Source organism: Narcine bancroftii, chromosome 3 (genome assembly GCF_036971445.1).
Source record: "Narcine bancroftii isolate sNarBan1 chromosome 3, sNarBan1.hap1, whole genome shotgun sequence".
NCBI classification, from domain to species: domain Eukaryota; kingdom Metazoa; phylum Chordata; class Chondrichthyes; order Torpediniformes; family Narcinidae; genus Narcine; species Narcine bancroftii.
In genome coordinates, this window is record NC_091471.1 from 125,241,045 (window position 1) to 125,257,579 (window position 16,535).

General features: G+C 41.8%; 1 protein-coding gene across 2 annotated transcripts in view; it reads left to right on the forward strand.

Moving 5' to 3' along the window:
• Positions 1-16,535, forward strand: part of ccdc149a (coiled-coil domain containing 149a) — a 114,503-nt gene that overhangs the window by 43,361 nt on the left and 54,607 nt on the right. The gene's annotated exons all lie outside the window — the stretch shown is intronic.

Here is a 16,535-nt window from a genome sequence, read left to right on the forward strand (position 1 = left end):
AATATCTAATCTTCTGCTTTACACTATATCCTAGACTAATTGTTTTCCTTGATGCATTTTTAATAACCAAGCAGTCTTGAAATTATATTCCATGCAGTATTTGTTAACTGATCTAACATGGAAGATAGCTTTCAACAGCTTAAGTCAAAGATAATTTGTAATCTTGTCTTTCAGAAATCCTGATGTTTTAGGGCAACAGACACTAGCTTTAGCATCATGAGATTTGACTTGTGAAATCTCTTGTGGAGGTTTTTATGTAAACTGGAATGCAGTCAGGTAGATTTAGAGTGATTAACTCATTACTGCTGATCCAGTTACTTCAATTATTGGTAAAAGAGGCCACTGATGTGGAAACAGAAATTGATGGAAACTCTCAGGATGCCACGCAGCATCTGTGGTAAGGGAGAAAGTGGATATTTTAGTTCCTTTATCCACTGATACTGCCTGACCTGCTGTATACTTCCAGTATTTATTTCAGATTTCTAGCATCTGCAGTTTTTTTTTAAATTTTAGGAAGTATTTCAGAGATTTATTCTTTATAAACACACCCTATTCATACACACCCTTGAAAGAAACTAGAATGGGAAGCCACTCGCTTGGTAGAATGATTTAACTGTAAAAAGTTTGGATTCAGCTTGTAAGGTAGAATAAACTGCTTTATTCAGTAAAACTTGCAACCTTCAATTATGAGATGCCGATGCAACGCATATAATGTGCCCAAATGAGTCAGATGAATTCTGCAAATATTAACTTCAGTCCTGCTCATGTCACGGAAAGATGCTTTATTCTCTTTTGATACTGCCTACTCGTCATAGATAGAATCAGAATGTTGGTAATCCATGCTATTTATGCACTGACATTTAATATAATTGTGCTGCATTTGATATTAGATCAAGAGAATTACTTCGATTTGCAAGACAAACTAAATCACAGGCAGTCCCCAGGTTAAAAACGAGTTCCATTACCTGGGATAGTCCTTAACTCGAATTTGTATTTAAGTTGTAACGAGTACATATGGTCCTCATTCAGGGTCAGTTAGTCAAATATTTATCTAGTCTACAGTATATATTTCACTCTTCCACGTAGGTAAAACTGGGGAAGCTGCTAGGTCTCATAAAAAGGCTGCTGCAAAATTTCCATGTGAGTTTTCCTAAAGACATGGAAACACAGGAGAGGATGGGATGGAATAAGAGCAGAAGGTGAACAAAAAAAAAAGAAGCAGCCTGATGGGAAATTGGAGTAGAGGACATCAGAGAGAGGAAACTGAGGGCCAGACCACATCAGATTTGCAGGGTAGAGTATTTAGTTAAGTAGCATATGAGGGAACGATAGGAAATGTGAGGATGTGAAGAGGAAACAAGCCCACTTCTTTTTGGATTTGAGATTTGGATACTTGATATCTCTTTATTAAGAACATAAGCTAAGCTTTTGATCAGACATCCACATACACACTCCATTACCATCTGCCAATGACTCTTTCTGGGAGCACTGATGTGCAGCTCTCCCCATGGGATCTGCCATATTTACTTTACAGCCTCTGACGACTACAGTTGTTAGTGCCACATTAATCTCTGCATGAACTGCGTCTGCCTACCCGTCTCACTTCAGCCCTGGTGGTGCCAGTATCTCAGCTGGTGCTTTGGAGGTTCTGGTGCCTAATGCCCTACTTCTCCTCCTCTTCCTCTTCCTCCTTCCTCTTCTTCTTCCTCCTCCTCCCTATCTCCTCCAACTCCTCCTCACCATCTCCTCCTCCTCCACCTCCTCCCCTCTATCCTCCTCCTTTTCTATCCATCTTCCTCCTCTCCTTCCCTCCTCCTTCCCTCTCCATCGGCTCCTCATCCTCTCCATCATCTCTATCCTCCTCTTCTTTCTCTCCATCCTCCTCCATCTCCTCCATCCTCCTCTTTTTCCATAATCTTCATCCCTCCTCCTCCTCCTCCCTCCCTCCATCTTTCCCATTTCTCCATCTCCTTACCCCATCTCCTCCATTTCCTCTCCCCATCTCCTCCTCCTCCTCCTCCTACCATCTCCCCATCTCCTCTTCCTCCTCATCTCCCCATCTCCTCCCTCTATCACCTGCTCCATCTCCCCATCTCCATCACATCCATCCTTCTCCTCCTCCAATGCTGCCATCCTCCTCCTCCATCGTCTTCCTCTTGCTCCATCCTCATCCTCCATTGTCTCCCTCATCTCCATTCTCCTCCTCCATCATCTCCCTCACCTCCATCCTCCTCCTCCTCCATCATCTCCCTCAGCTCCATCCTCCTCCTCCATCATTTCCCTCACCATTCCCCTCCTCCTCCATCATCTCCCTCAACTATCCTCCTCCTCCACCATCAGCTCCCTCAACTCCATCCTCCTCCTCCTCCATCATCTCCCTCACCTCCATTCTCCTCCTCCTCTATCATCTCCCTCACCTCCATCCTCCTCCTCCTCCATCATCTCCCTCACCTCCCTCCTCCTCCTCCTCCATCATTTCCCTAACCTCCATCCTCCTCCTCCTCCATTGGCTCCCTCAACTCCATCCTCCTCCTCCTCCTCCTTCATCTCCCTAACCATCTCCTCCTCCATTGGCTCCCTCAACTCCATCCTCCTCCTCCTCCTTCATCTCCCTAACCATCTCCTCCTCCATTGTCTCCCTCACCTCCATCCTCCTCCATTCTCCTCCTCCTCCATTCTCCTCCTCCTCCCTCATCTCCCTCACCATTCCCCTCCTCCTCCATCATCTCCCTCAACTATCCTCCTCCTCCACCATCAGCTCCCTCAACTCCATCCTCCTCCTCCTCCATCATCTCCCTCACCTCCATTCTCATCCTCCTCTATCATCTCCCTCACCTCCATCCTCCTCCTCCTCCATCATCTCCCTCACCTCCCTCCTCCTCCTCCTCCATCATTTCCCTAACCTCCATCCTCCTCCTCCTCCATTGGCTCCCTCAACTCCATCCTCCTCCTCCTCCTCCTTCATCTCCCTAACCATCTCCTCCTCCATTGGCTCCCTCAACTCCATCCTCCTCCTCCTCCTTCATCTCCCTAACCATCTCCTCCTCCATTGTCTCCCTCACCTCCATCCTCCTCCATTCTCCTCCTCCTCCATTCTCCTCCTCCTCCCTCATCTCCCTCACCTCCATCTCCTCCTCCTCCATCATCCCCCTCACCTCCATCCTCCTCCTCCATCATTTCCCTCACCTCCATCTCGTCCTCCTCCATCATTTCCCTCACCTCCATCTCGTCCTCCTCCATCGGCTCAACTCCATCCTCCTCCATCGGCTCAACTCCATCCTCCTCCATCATCTCCCTAACCTCCATTCTCCTCTTCCCCCATTGTCTCCCTCACCTCCATTCCCCTCCTCCTCCATCATCTCTCTCACCTCCATCCTCCTCCTCCTCCTCCATCATCTCCCTCATCTCCCTCTTGCTCCATCATCCCCTCACCTCCATCCTCCTCCTCCTCCATTGTCTCCCTCATCTCCATCCTCCTCCTTCTCCTCCATCATCTCCCTCATCTCTATCCTCCTCCTCCTCCTCCTCCATTGTCTTCCTCATCTCCATTCTTCTCCTCCATTGTCTCCCTCATCTCCATCCTCCTCCTCCTCCATCATCTCCCTCATCTCCATCCTCCTCCTCCTCCTCCATCATCTCCCTCATCTCCATTCTCTTCCTCCTGCTTCATTATCTTAATTGTCTCCTCTTCAACACTTGTAGCACTTGTTCTATGAGGATATAACAAGCACAAAAATAGATTGGTTCACCATTAAAAGGTAGAGAGTTGGGATAAATAGATGGTATTCTCGAGTTGACAATGAATGGTTAGTAGTGGACTGCTGCAGAAATCGGTGCTGGCCTAGAACTGTTCATAATATGCATAAATGATTTGGAGCAGAGATGACACTAAATCGAGTAAAAAAGCAAATTGTGCAAAGGACTCAAAGAGACTGCAGAGCAAGATAGATAGTTTGAGTGAGTGGGCATAGATCTGGCAGAGGAAGTACAACATCAGTGAATGTGAGGTCATCCACTTTCAAATGAAAGACAATAGATTACTTAAATGGTGAAAAATTGCAGCATGCTGTTGTCCAGAGAAACCTAGGAGGGCTTGTCCATGAATTGTAAAAGTTTGGTTTGCAGGTACAACAGGTTATCAAGATGGCAAATGGAATGTGGCCTTCATTGCTGGAGCAGGGACATTTTGCTGTAACTGTACAAGGTACTGATGAGGACACACCTAGAGTACTACATGTACGTCTGGTCTCCTTACTGACAAAGGATATACTGGCTTTGGAGGCAGTGGTTCAGCAGGTTGATTGGGGAAATAAGATCTTTCTTGAGGAGAAATTGCGTAGCCTGGGATTTTGTGAGAGATTTGAGGCCCATATCTTAAGAAGATGTGCCTGCATTTGAAAGAATCAAGAGGAGGTTTATTAGAATGATCCCAGAGATGAGAGGGTTAATGTATGAGGTGTAAAATTAAAAACACAAAGCTGGAGAAACTCAGCAGGTCAAACAGTGTCCTTTATATAGCAAAGATAAAAATACATAACCGATGTTTTGTGCTTGAACCCTTCATTAAGGTATGGAAAAACGTTGGCAGTCATCCGAATAAAAAGGTGGGGGGGGGGGAGAGGAGCATGGTAGCAAAGGCATGAGGTAATAGGTGGAGAAGGCAAGGTACAACAGTAAGCAAGGGGAGGAGGGATGGCTAGGTCAATAGAGAGGGAAGGGGGTGGAGAACTGAGGGAAAGAAGACAGGAGGAATGGAAGGGAGAGCAGGTTAGCAGAAAAGTCGGTTAATGCCATCTGGCTGGAGAGTGACGTAAAATCAGATGTTGTTTCTCCAATTTATGGGCGGTCTTGGTGGGATAGTACATGAAGCCATGGACAGACATGTGAGTATGGGAATGGGATGCAGAACTGAAATGATTGGTCACTGGGAGGTCTCTAACTGGTGAAGACAGAGCGAAGGTGCTCAGTAAAGCAATCTCCCATTCTCTCCGATGTAGAGAAGGCCACAAAGGGAACACCAGATGCAGTAAATCGATCCTGTGGAAACACAAATGAAGTGTTGCTTCACTTGAAAGGCCTATTTGGAGCCCCGGACTATGGTGAGGGTGGAGCTGTGGGTGCAAGTGTGACACTTCCTGGGACCACAGGGGAAGGTGCTGGGGAGGACATGATTGGTAGGGAGAGATAAGTGCACGAGGGAGTTTCTGGAGAGTGTGATCTCTACAGAAGGCAGAGAGGGGAGGAGAGGGGAAGATATGCTTGATAGTGGAATCCTGAGGTGCGTTTGATGACTCTGGGCCTGTGCTCACTGGAATTCAGAAGAATGAGGGACAATTTCCTTGAATATTGAAAGGGCTAGATAGAGTGGGCATGGAGAAGATGTTTCTTGTCATAGGGGAGCCTAGAATCAGAGGGCACAACCTCAGAATAAAAGAACATTCCTTTAGAATAGAGATGAAGAGAAATTTTTTGAGGGTCATAGGATCGTGAATCTCTAGAATTTGTTGCTACAGACAACTGTGGAGGCCAAATCTTTGGGTACATTTAAAGCAGAATTTTATAGGTTCTCGATTAGTCAGGGTTTCAAAGATTATTTGGAGAAGGCAGGGAATTAGGGTTGAGAGGAAAAATACATCAGCCATTATTTGAATGGTGGAACAGGCTTGATGGGCCAAATGGCCTAATTCTGCTCTTATACTCAAAAGGGTGAAGAAGGGAGGGTTTTATACAAACAAAATTATGAAAAGAATAGATAAAATAAAATAAAATAAAAACAAAGAGATTAGTTCCACTAGCAAGTTAGACTCAACCAAGTGGACAGAGCATCAAGATTCAGGTACATAGATTTAAGACAGAGATAAGGAGGATCTGCTTCTCCCAGAAAGCACTGAATTTATAAAATTCTCTGCCCAAGGAAACAGTGGAGGCTAAGGAAAAAGGTACATTATGAAATTCTGTAGACACCGTGGTTGAAGTAAAAACACAAAATGCTGGAGAGGCTCAGCAGGTCATACAGTGTCCTTTATGTAGCAAAGGTAAAAATGCAGAACCAATGTTTCGGGCTTCATCAATGTATGAAGAATGTCAGCAAGCATCCGAACGAAAGGTTGGGGAGGGGGGAAGGATGGCAAATGCAGGAGATGATAGGTGGAGAAGGGAGGAGGGGACAGCAGCGATCAGAGGAGCAGTGAAGGGGGAAGGGAGGGGGGAGAACTGGAAAGGGGGAAGGGCAAAAGGCGAGCAGGTGAGCAGAAACCAGAGAGTCAATGCTCATGTTATCTGGCTGGAGAGTGCCCAGACGGAAAATAAGGTGTTTTTCCTCCAATCTGCGGGTGTTCTGGGTGAGGCCATGGACAGACATGTGAGTATGGGAGTGTGATTCCGAATTGAAATGGTTGGTCACTGGAAAGTCTCTGTTACTGTAGCAGAGAGAGCAGAAGTGTTTAGCGAAGTGATCTCCAAATTTTAGACTGGTCTCTCTGATGTAGAAAGGGCACAAAAGGGAGCACCGGATGCAGTAAATCAGTCCTGTGGACATACAAGTGAAATGTTGCTTCACTTGAGAGGCTGCCTGACTGAATGTCTTGAAGGCATAGCTGGATACATTTCTGAAGAATATGGGAATTATGGGATATTGGGGAACAGACAGGTAAGTAAGCTGAGTCCATGGCCAGATCAGCAATGATCTTGAAACCACACAGGAGACTGCAGATGCTAGATCTGAATTTAAACACAATCTGTTGGAGAAATGCCCTGGATGAAGCATCATCAGTGGGAGAAAAAATATGAATGACTTTTAGAGCCAAAGACATTTATTGAGATGAGAAATGTAGGAAAAACCATTGTAAAGAGGATAGGTTGGGGCGGTGGGACAGGGCCCAGGGTCAGGGATGTATGTGACGTCATGTATGTACTCTGACAATAAATTTAAACTTTGGAACCAATCCCTTGGAGGACACCTGTGCTATCCTGTCAGTGAACATCAAAGCCTTTTTTGGAAAGATTTCAAAAACAGCTTTACTGCTCACTGACTCTATCTCCAGCATAGTATTAAAATCATGAAAACATTTTCTACCAATACTGATTTTGAATCGTTTGAAGCAAGTGAGATATTCTGAATTTTGTGAATACACCTTCACACATCATGTGTAAGTGTCTTTGATGTAATTCTATCTCGATCATAAAGATGAATATGTGTCAATTGTATTTTAATTCAAAGCATCTTCCAGGGATCACTGCAGCCCACATTCAATTCATGTTTAAGGCTCACAAATGATTTTTGTTCTGTCATGCACTTTGTCCTAGTTAGATGTAAATGCAAAATTAATGAGTACTTAACATTTATTTGAATCAAAATACCGAAATGTACCAGGTTTTAATGACAACAGTCCGATCAGTTTCTCCGCACTTTCCACTGAGCATTTCTTAATGTGTGAGATGGAAAGGTACCATCAATACTACTTTATGGTGGTTGTCTCATCATGTGAATTACTACCTAAAGAATTGGTATAGATCTAAACTACCCAACATTGTCTTCCACTCAAATGGAAAACTATCAAGCAATTATTGATGGGCTCATTTTTGTAAGCTGAACCTGGCGGCATACTCAACAGGGACTGCCGCCTGCAGCCTGACCCGCCACTGCCAGTATTGGCTCTTATCTCTTCAGATCTACCACCTGTGGGTTTTTTTTTCAGTGCTCCTCTCTCTCCCCTTACTGACTCACATCCCTGCTGAGCCTTTCTGATATTTCCTAATAGGATTCAAGTCAGATATTCTTAGGTAGCTTATGTCATCATCCACGATAGAAAAACAAAGCAAGTGCCACTGATTGCAGTGATATCAGATAGCTCGGGTTGGGCATACATTAACATCATTGATGAACCACTGATAATATTTTTAGTAATTGTGCAGTTGTTTGCTCCCCTGAGGTTATCAGCCATTTTTTGACCTTGTCTCGAAGTACTGCTCTCTTTCCTGAGGTTATTATTGACTTCCTATCTGAAATACAGTAGTATAATAAATGGGATAAAGAATGAAAAGTGTGCCACCTAGTCATATTAATAGTAGCAATTTTATGTTGGAATAAAACATAAAATACTGAGCAGGTCAGACAGCATTTGTAGAGTGCAAAACAGAGTTAACATTTCAGGATGATTATCTTTCATCAGAATCCTTCTGAGGATTTAAAATCAGAATCATTGAATGTACTTAATTCTGTTGGATGAAAGTTTATTGGAAGGCAGGAAATCAAAACAAAAGTCGACCATATGGCCATAAAAATGACACCATCATTCAAAATGATTATGATTTGCCTGCTCTTAGTGTCAACTTCACTTTATCTCCTGTTCTTCTGGATGTTTGATTTCATCACCAGCCAAAAATACCTTGAATGTATTGAATGATTCAGCCTTCATAGTTCTATGAGATACAGAAGTCTAAAGAGGGCTCACATAATCAATGAGAACCCCTACCACCCCGCACACAGCTCTTCCAGCTACTCCCATTGGGAAGGAGATACAGGAGGATCAGAGCCAGAACCACCAGGCTAAGAAACAGTTTCTTCCCATGGACAGTGAGTCTGCTGAATGACTGATAAACTGCTCATACAAACTTCTTGTGATCAACTATTTATTTAACAATAATATTGATTTATTTTAATATTTGTACATAAGTACTGTGCACTTGTATCATTTATCTGTTAGTATGTCTTGGCTGCATGTGCATTTGCAGTGTTACACGGAAGTCTGGAGAATGCTGTTTTGTCGAGTTGTATCTACAGTTGGATGATAAATCAACTTGAACTTAACCTTTTCTCAGAAATTCATTGTCATTCCATCTTACAACCTTCAAGTTCCAAGAAGTCAATATTTCAGAAGATCTTTCCTGGAGCCAGCATATTGAGGCAAATGTGATGAAAGCACACCAACTTTCTCAGGAGTCTGAGGAGATTTGGCATGTCATCAAATACTCCATTAAACTTCTACAGGTGCAGTGTGTAAAGCGAGCTGCCCACCAGGCTCACCTTACAAAGCCGTCCTGGCCAGAGAAGAAACAAGCCTTCCGTCACGCATGCAGCCATCTTCAGCGCAAACTCCGGGAGATCCAAAATGAGTGGTGGACTAGCCTCGCCAAATGAACCCAGCTCAGTGCGGACATTGGCGACTTCAGGGGTTTTTACGAGGCTCTAAAGGCTGTGTACGGCCCCTCACCCCGTCCAAAGCCCGCTGCGCAGCTCAGACAGCAAAGTCCTCCTTAGCGACAAGATCTCCATCCTCAACCGATGGTCAGAACACTTCCAATTTCTTTTCAGTGCCAACCACTCAGTACAAGATTCCGCCCTGCTCCAGCTCCCTCAACAGCCCCTAAAGCAGAGCTGGATGAGGTCCTCACCCGGGAAGAGACATATAAGGCAATTGAACAACTGAAAAGTGGCAAAGCAGCAGGTATGGATGGAATCCCCCCCAGAGGTCTGGAGGCTGGCAGCAAAACTCTGCATGCCAAACTGCATGAGTTTTTCAAGCTTTGCTGGGACCAAGGAAAACTGCCTCAGGACCTTCGTGATACCATCATCATCACCCTGTACAAAAACAAAGGCGAGAAATCAGACTGCTCAAACTACAGGGGAATCACGCTGCTCTCCATTGCAGGCAAAATCTTCGCTAGGATTCTCCTAAATAGAATAATACCTAGTGTTGCCGAGAATGTTCTCCCAGAATCACAGTGCGGCTTTCGCGTAAACAGAGGAACTACTGACATCGTCTTTGCCCTCAGACAGCTCCAAGGAAAGTGCAGAGAACAAAACAAAGGACTCTACATCACCTTTGTTGACCTCACCAAAGCCTTCGACAACGTGAGCAGGAAAGGGCTTTGGCAAATACTAGAGAGCCTCGGATGCCCCCCAAAGTTCCTCAACAAAAAAGTAAAGTATACTGACTGGTTATATCATAATGGTCATTCAAATACCCAGGAATGCAGAAGGTAGCAAACATAGCCAAGTCTATAACAGGCTCTGATCGCCTATCCATTAAATATATCTATATGAGCCATTGCCTCAAGAAGGCAGGCCACATCATAAACCTTTTTTCAATGCTACCTTCAGGATGAAGGTGCAGAAGTGAGAAAACCAGTTTCTTTCCAAAGGCTTTTGAACCGCCCCTTGTTCTCTGATCAGGTCTGCTCTGACACCAAAAAAGTCTTACAAAAACACTTTTTGCACAAGAACAACTGAGAATATTTATTCTCTTTCTGGCATGTTTTATTTATTGTCTCTTTTTAATTTAATTATGATATTGTAATTTATTACAAAGTACCTTTTTGGCTATGGCAAGTAGGAATTTCAGTGCAGATGTACAGTATACAATGTATATGACAATTAACTCATTATTATTACATGGGTAATTCCTAATTCTATAATAAAGTTTCCCTACTTCCAAATACTCCACCCAAGGCAAGTAGCCTCCCTGTATCTACCATGTGAGTTCCTCCTCAGAATCTTTTATGTTTCAATAAGATCATACCGACCCTAATGTAAATTTTTCCTTGCATTAATCCCTCATTTGCATAAATCAACTGTGGTGAATGTCTGCCAAGCTGCCTGTCTCCCCCCTCTGGCGAGCCTTGCTGTACTAACATTGGCTGGGCATTATCTCTACTGTTAAGGACACTCCCCTTGCATATAACTGTCTATGCATCTATTGTCTTTCATTATTGTACCATGAGCTTCTGCTAATAAAAGCCATGATTATTGTTTCACCACATCACCTTTATCTACTTCATCAATTGGCCCTTCAATTTTATTAGCAGAGAGTTCAAGTGGCCCCACTGTATCGCCTCATCAACCACGTTGTGTCGAGCCACGTAGTAATCGAAATAAGGAATCCAGTGGTTGAAAATTTCTCTGGCCCTTGGGGCAGACTGGTAGATTATCAGCTGCTCTGGCTTGAGGGCTGCATCCATTTCTGCTAATAAAATCTTTTCACATCTACAGTGCAAGAATACCCTAGTTATCAGGTGTTCCAACATGCTAACTTTCTATTACAGTACACCTCCGATTATCCAAAATCAGATTCTCCAAAATCCTCAGTTATCCAAAAAAATTTTAATATTTCGGATAAATGAGGATATCCAAAACAAATCAGAAATCCTCATCTATCCAAAACTTTCTTGGAGCTGAAATGACTGGGGACATCAGGGGACCACGGGCTGAGCAGCAGCTGTGGGAATCTCAAGTACCTGAGCAGGAGCAGCGGGAACCTTATCCTGCATAGACCCGGTCCTGACCATTTCGAATAATCGAAGTTGTACTGTATTAACAAATGATAATTCTCAAATGCCTCCATACACTTCATTCTCTTGTCTGTCTCCATTTAAACAATATTTTGTTTTCCTATTCTCCTACCATGGTAAATAATGTCACATTTCCCCACATTATAATCCATCTGTCAAATTTTTGGCCACTCTCATAACCTATCTATATCACATTGTATTTTTTTTCATAGATTGCTTTCTATCAATGTTTGCTTCTTCAACAAAAAATTGGCTCCAGCGTACCATTTGCCATTAAGATCAAATGTAAATAATTGAGGCCCCATCATTGATCCCTGTGATACCCACTACAATTATAGCAGGCCCTCCTGAAAATAGTCTATTTCCACAGACTCTTTTCCATTTGGTAACATCCAATATAATCACATTCCTCTCAATATCATGTAGCATACTGTAATGTGGCACTTTAAGAAATGTCTTCTGAAAATGTCAATACATTATATCCATTGTTTCTATCAAGGAAATGTAATGCATAAGATAGGAGTCCATGACAAAAATAAATGTTAGTTTTCTTTCATGAAACCATGAAGACTCTACTTGAATGTTCTAAAGGTTCTACTTTTACTTCCCATGATCATTTATTCCAACATTTTCCTAACAACAGAGGTCAAGCTAAACAGCATATTGTTTTATCCTGTTTCGAATAGGGGTATTACATTCACGGTTTTTCAAGTGGCTCTTGTCTAATTTAGGGAATCTTGGAAGATCACAATTCACTATTACTACAGCCATTTCCTTTAATTCCTGAGAAGACAGACCATCAGGTCGAGGGGATTTATTAGCCTTTAGTCGCATATCTTTATTGAAATGCTATAGTGTCATATGCTGAATGGTATTTCCACAGCAGGGACTTTAAGCAATCCGCACTGGAATGCTGTGGAACTGGGAAAGATTATCAAGAAGTCAAAAGGTTCTTGTGTGTCTCTATATTCTATTAAAGATGACTGTTTCTCCCACAATTGGATGTTTCATGGCACGACTTCATTCTCTAGATGTATTTTATATATATAAAAAAAAATATATAGATATATATATATATATATATATATATGTAAATTAATCACTTAATAATTCCTTGTTGTTTTTACCCATTTTGTTCAAGAATGTTTATCAGTCATCAACAATTGCAGTCTGCCCAATTCCTAGCAAAAAAATGCATGAATAATATAAATTATGAGGTCAAATGTCTAAACACAGACGAAGGTTAACATATGGAAAGATTATAATATTATGTTTTTCAACAAAGGAAGAAAATGTCACAATTTAAAAATAAAGCACCAATATATTGTCAGAAATGTATGATGTGAACGGATGATGAAATGTATGATGTGAACGGATGATAATTAGCACTAATCTCAGAACAGAAATGGATTGTCTTAAGCTCCATTTAAACTGCATCTTATATTTTCATAAGATAGGAGTCCATGACAAAAATAAATAACGCTCTTGCAATGAAAATTCTGATGTAAAATTGTTGTCCTATGCACAACTGATACTATGAAACTGGATGTACTGTAGTTGTCTATATAGATACACAGGAGTTGTTAAACAGCTGTATATTTTAGTTCTAAAGTAAATATCAATTTATAAACAGAACTGAACATTGTTCCCACTTGCAAATTAGGTAAAATCCAGCTAGAAAAGCCAAACAATCTAAATTAAGAAAAGAGAATTAAACTGTTATGCATATAGGGTGACAGATAGAGGGGGCTTTGGCTGAGATATTCTGGTATCTGGGCTTTACTTCTTAAAGACTGTGGATTACATTTGTCATTCCTTTCTTTATATTACAAAAACCTCTCCAAGCAAAGGAATGAATGAATAAAATGGTAATTCTGATTAAACTTTAATTATATAAATACACTTTAAAGATACTTTGTGCCATAAATGATAAATTTAAAGCAACAATATTTCATAAAGTGATCCTTATTATACCTTCTCTTATTATATTTCTTTAAGAGTTTTCTTTGTAAAAATTATCAACATTCACAATGCTTGTATAGAATTATGCTGATGGCAGAAAATGCACACAAAGCCAAAAATACAAACTCAGGCTGAAAATATTGCATTTTCAGATGTGTTCTTTCTTATTCAAACAGGTATAGCAATGATCCAGGTGCATCAAAACTGAGAATATGCTGTAACCATATCATCTGAAATGTATTTATGGTTTTGGGAAAGATAAACAAACAGTATGGTGGGTTGCAAATAATTTTGCTTTTTTAGGTCGAAATCTTTGAGGATTAGAATTTACCCAGAGCCTGCTATCTAATCCTCTCTTTCTTCCTTTGTTATCTACATGTAGGAAAGACGCAATCTTTTAGTTTAGTGCTTCCACTTCATTTGGTGTTTTATGATTAACAGTGACTGGTAACTTATTTTTGTGTATGGAAGAAAGTGTGGCCAATGAATAACAGTGACTGGTATGCGTTAACAACTCACCTAACGATCAATATCCACGGTACAAGTTAATAACTGAATCAACATACTTTAGTGCTCCATTTTCTTTTTCCATAACACTCTTCAGAATCTAGTGAACTGAGTGAGGACAGGGTCCCTGGTTTGCATTCAAAGTCCAGACTGTGTGGTGTAATTGCGATTTTAATCAGAGCTTTTACTGAATATTGTGCCTATTTAATTTTGTACTACTTTTTTTTAAAAAGGTAAGATCATTTTATAATGGGGGGAGGGAGGGAGGAATAACGTACAAATAAAACTATTCTGTTTGGGGCACCGCAAACAAGTACTTAGTATGGGGATGAGACCAAAGGATCTGATCCTTGATTTTTTTTTAAGCAATACCTAAGCATAGAAATGGAAGTTCATTAGCTACCGAATAGCTGATAGGTTCAACTACTAATTCCTGGATACAGAAAGGGAACAGTTTTGACTCAGCACTGTTTACCATGCCCTTCTATATAATAGCTTGCCAGATTCTCATTGAGTCAACAGCTAAAACATTAGGAATGAAGAAGACACTTTGGATCAAATACATGAAGTAACAGAAAGTTGAAACTAATAGAAACAATGAGACAACAAAAAGTGACAATTAGAAAGATAATTAATGCAGAATAGAAGGGAAATGAAGATCTTCTTAACGTAAGTGCAGGATTGAAAGGAAGTTTTTTTTTAAAATAGCTGGACAGCTTAATTCAATATTTGTTCTGTGCTAACTGGGCTGTTGACTGGCTCCAGATATCACCAATGGGACCAAGATTCAAGATTCCTCTTATTGTCCTATAATAATACAAAAAATGTAACATTACAAAAAATTTTCATTTGCATGCCTTATGGCAAGCAAAGAGTCACCATTAGCATTGCCTGGCACCCATTTCTGTAAGATGAAGAGAAGCAAAAGCCTCCAGCGCTCCAGCACTCTTGTGGCCACTGCAATACAACCTTTTTGATCTATTTGGCAACCCGAGCTCAAGATCCAAAAACATCAGACACAGTCAGAAACTTTCTCCGCCCAAGGCCCTTCAGGAGCTTTTCTTGCCCTCCGCACTCTCACAAATCCTACAGCATAGACTGATTCCCATGGTCCAGTTTCCAGCAGCCCACAGCCTGTATGAGTCCTTCAACCACAAGTCGTGAACAGCCCACAGCCTTTGTGGGTCCTTCAGCTGCTGAGCCCCTTGCTGGTCTGCTGCCGTGGTCATTGTCCTGTTAGGTCATTTCCTCTGCTTCTTGTTCTCAATGGTGGGGGGGTGGGGGGGAGAGATGGAGTGTTCTCGCTGTTTCTGGTGCCTTGCTCTGGTCCACTGTTCGTTCCCTTGAAGTCTGCAACCCCTCACGGTCTGCTGCTCAACCCAGACACCACCATCTTGGGGATAGACCTCGTGGTTGCAGAATTTTTTTTAAATATCATCGGCTCCTTGAACAGGCCATTTAAAGCCTGTTTGGAGCTGTTGACATTAGGACCAAGCAGAGAAGTGCAACATCATGAGTAGCATTGCCAGTTAAAGCTGGCCTCAGTCTATAAGAGCAGATCTATTTGTTTGGAGCCAGGGCTGATGGACATTCTACCAGTAAAGCTGATATGAGAAACAGTGAAGGATGACTGCATGTGAGAGAGTTTTTGGTTGATGCACTGCAGGCACTAAGAACCTAGATATGGTGCCATCAAAAATTCAGTGCTCCCATGCATGTATTCAAGTCTAGAAAGGGGGTACAGTGATACAATTAGTAGACCTACTTTTTTCACAGAGCCAGAGACCCAGAGTTTGCATATTGTCCCCATGACCGTGATGTGTTTCTAAAAAATTAAATTGAATTATTTATCCAGCATGGCAACAAGCCCTTTCAGCCCATGAGTCTGTGCTACCTAAATATACCAATTAACCTACAAACTCATAAGTTTTGGAGGATGGCTGGAAACCAGAGCACCCAGAGGAAACCCACGCAGACATGGGGAGAAAGTACAAACTCATTATAGGCAGTACTGGATTCAAAGCCAGGTCATTGACTCTGTAATAGGTATTGCAGTTCTCAAAGATATACGGGTTAGTAAGTTGCCCAGAGTGTGTCAGTCAGTGGTAGAATTTGAGGGAAATGACGGGAATATGGGGAGATTTTAAAAAATGCGATTGATGCAGAATTAGTGAAAGTGAGTAGTTGATGGTCAGTGTGCACTTGGAAGGCCAAAGGAATGGCTTCCGTATGTATCTCTCTGGACTCTACAAGCCTGCTCCCTTTCACTTCCTTCTATTGCTTCAATTACTCAGCTACTTGCCATTGGAGTTCTAGGAACACTTATGGCATCCCACTCCAAAATAAAGAGCTCTACCAGTCTTGCTGCCCATTGTTTAGGAATTTTGCTTAACTAATACTTTGTCACAGTAAGAAATGCTTATTTGACCTTCAAGTTTTCTGGGTTTTTTTAAATGGAATGTCCTTTCATTATCCCATTCTCCCTGTATTTTGTAATGCAAAAGAATGACCTTCATTTTGCTTCCAGTCTTCCATTTATCACTGGCTTCCTAAAAATCTTGGGAATGATGGGAACAACCCATGTGGTGGAATTTCTCTTATGGGGAATATATTTGACTCCATAGTTTCATATTTGTGACACAACTAAGATTGGAAACACCGTAGTTTTTGCACTGCATATAATACACTCTTGTAACCTGTCTATTGATTTACTTGGAATATATTGACATTCATTCAAAATCATTGCTGGGCTTTCTCAAATGGAATAGAGCCCATGC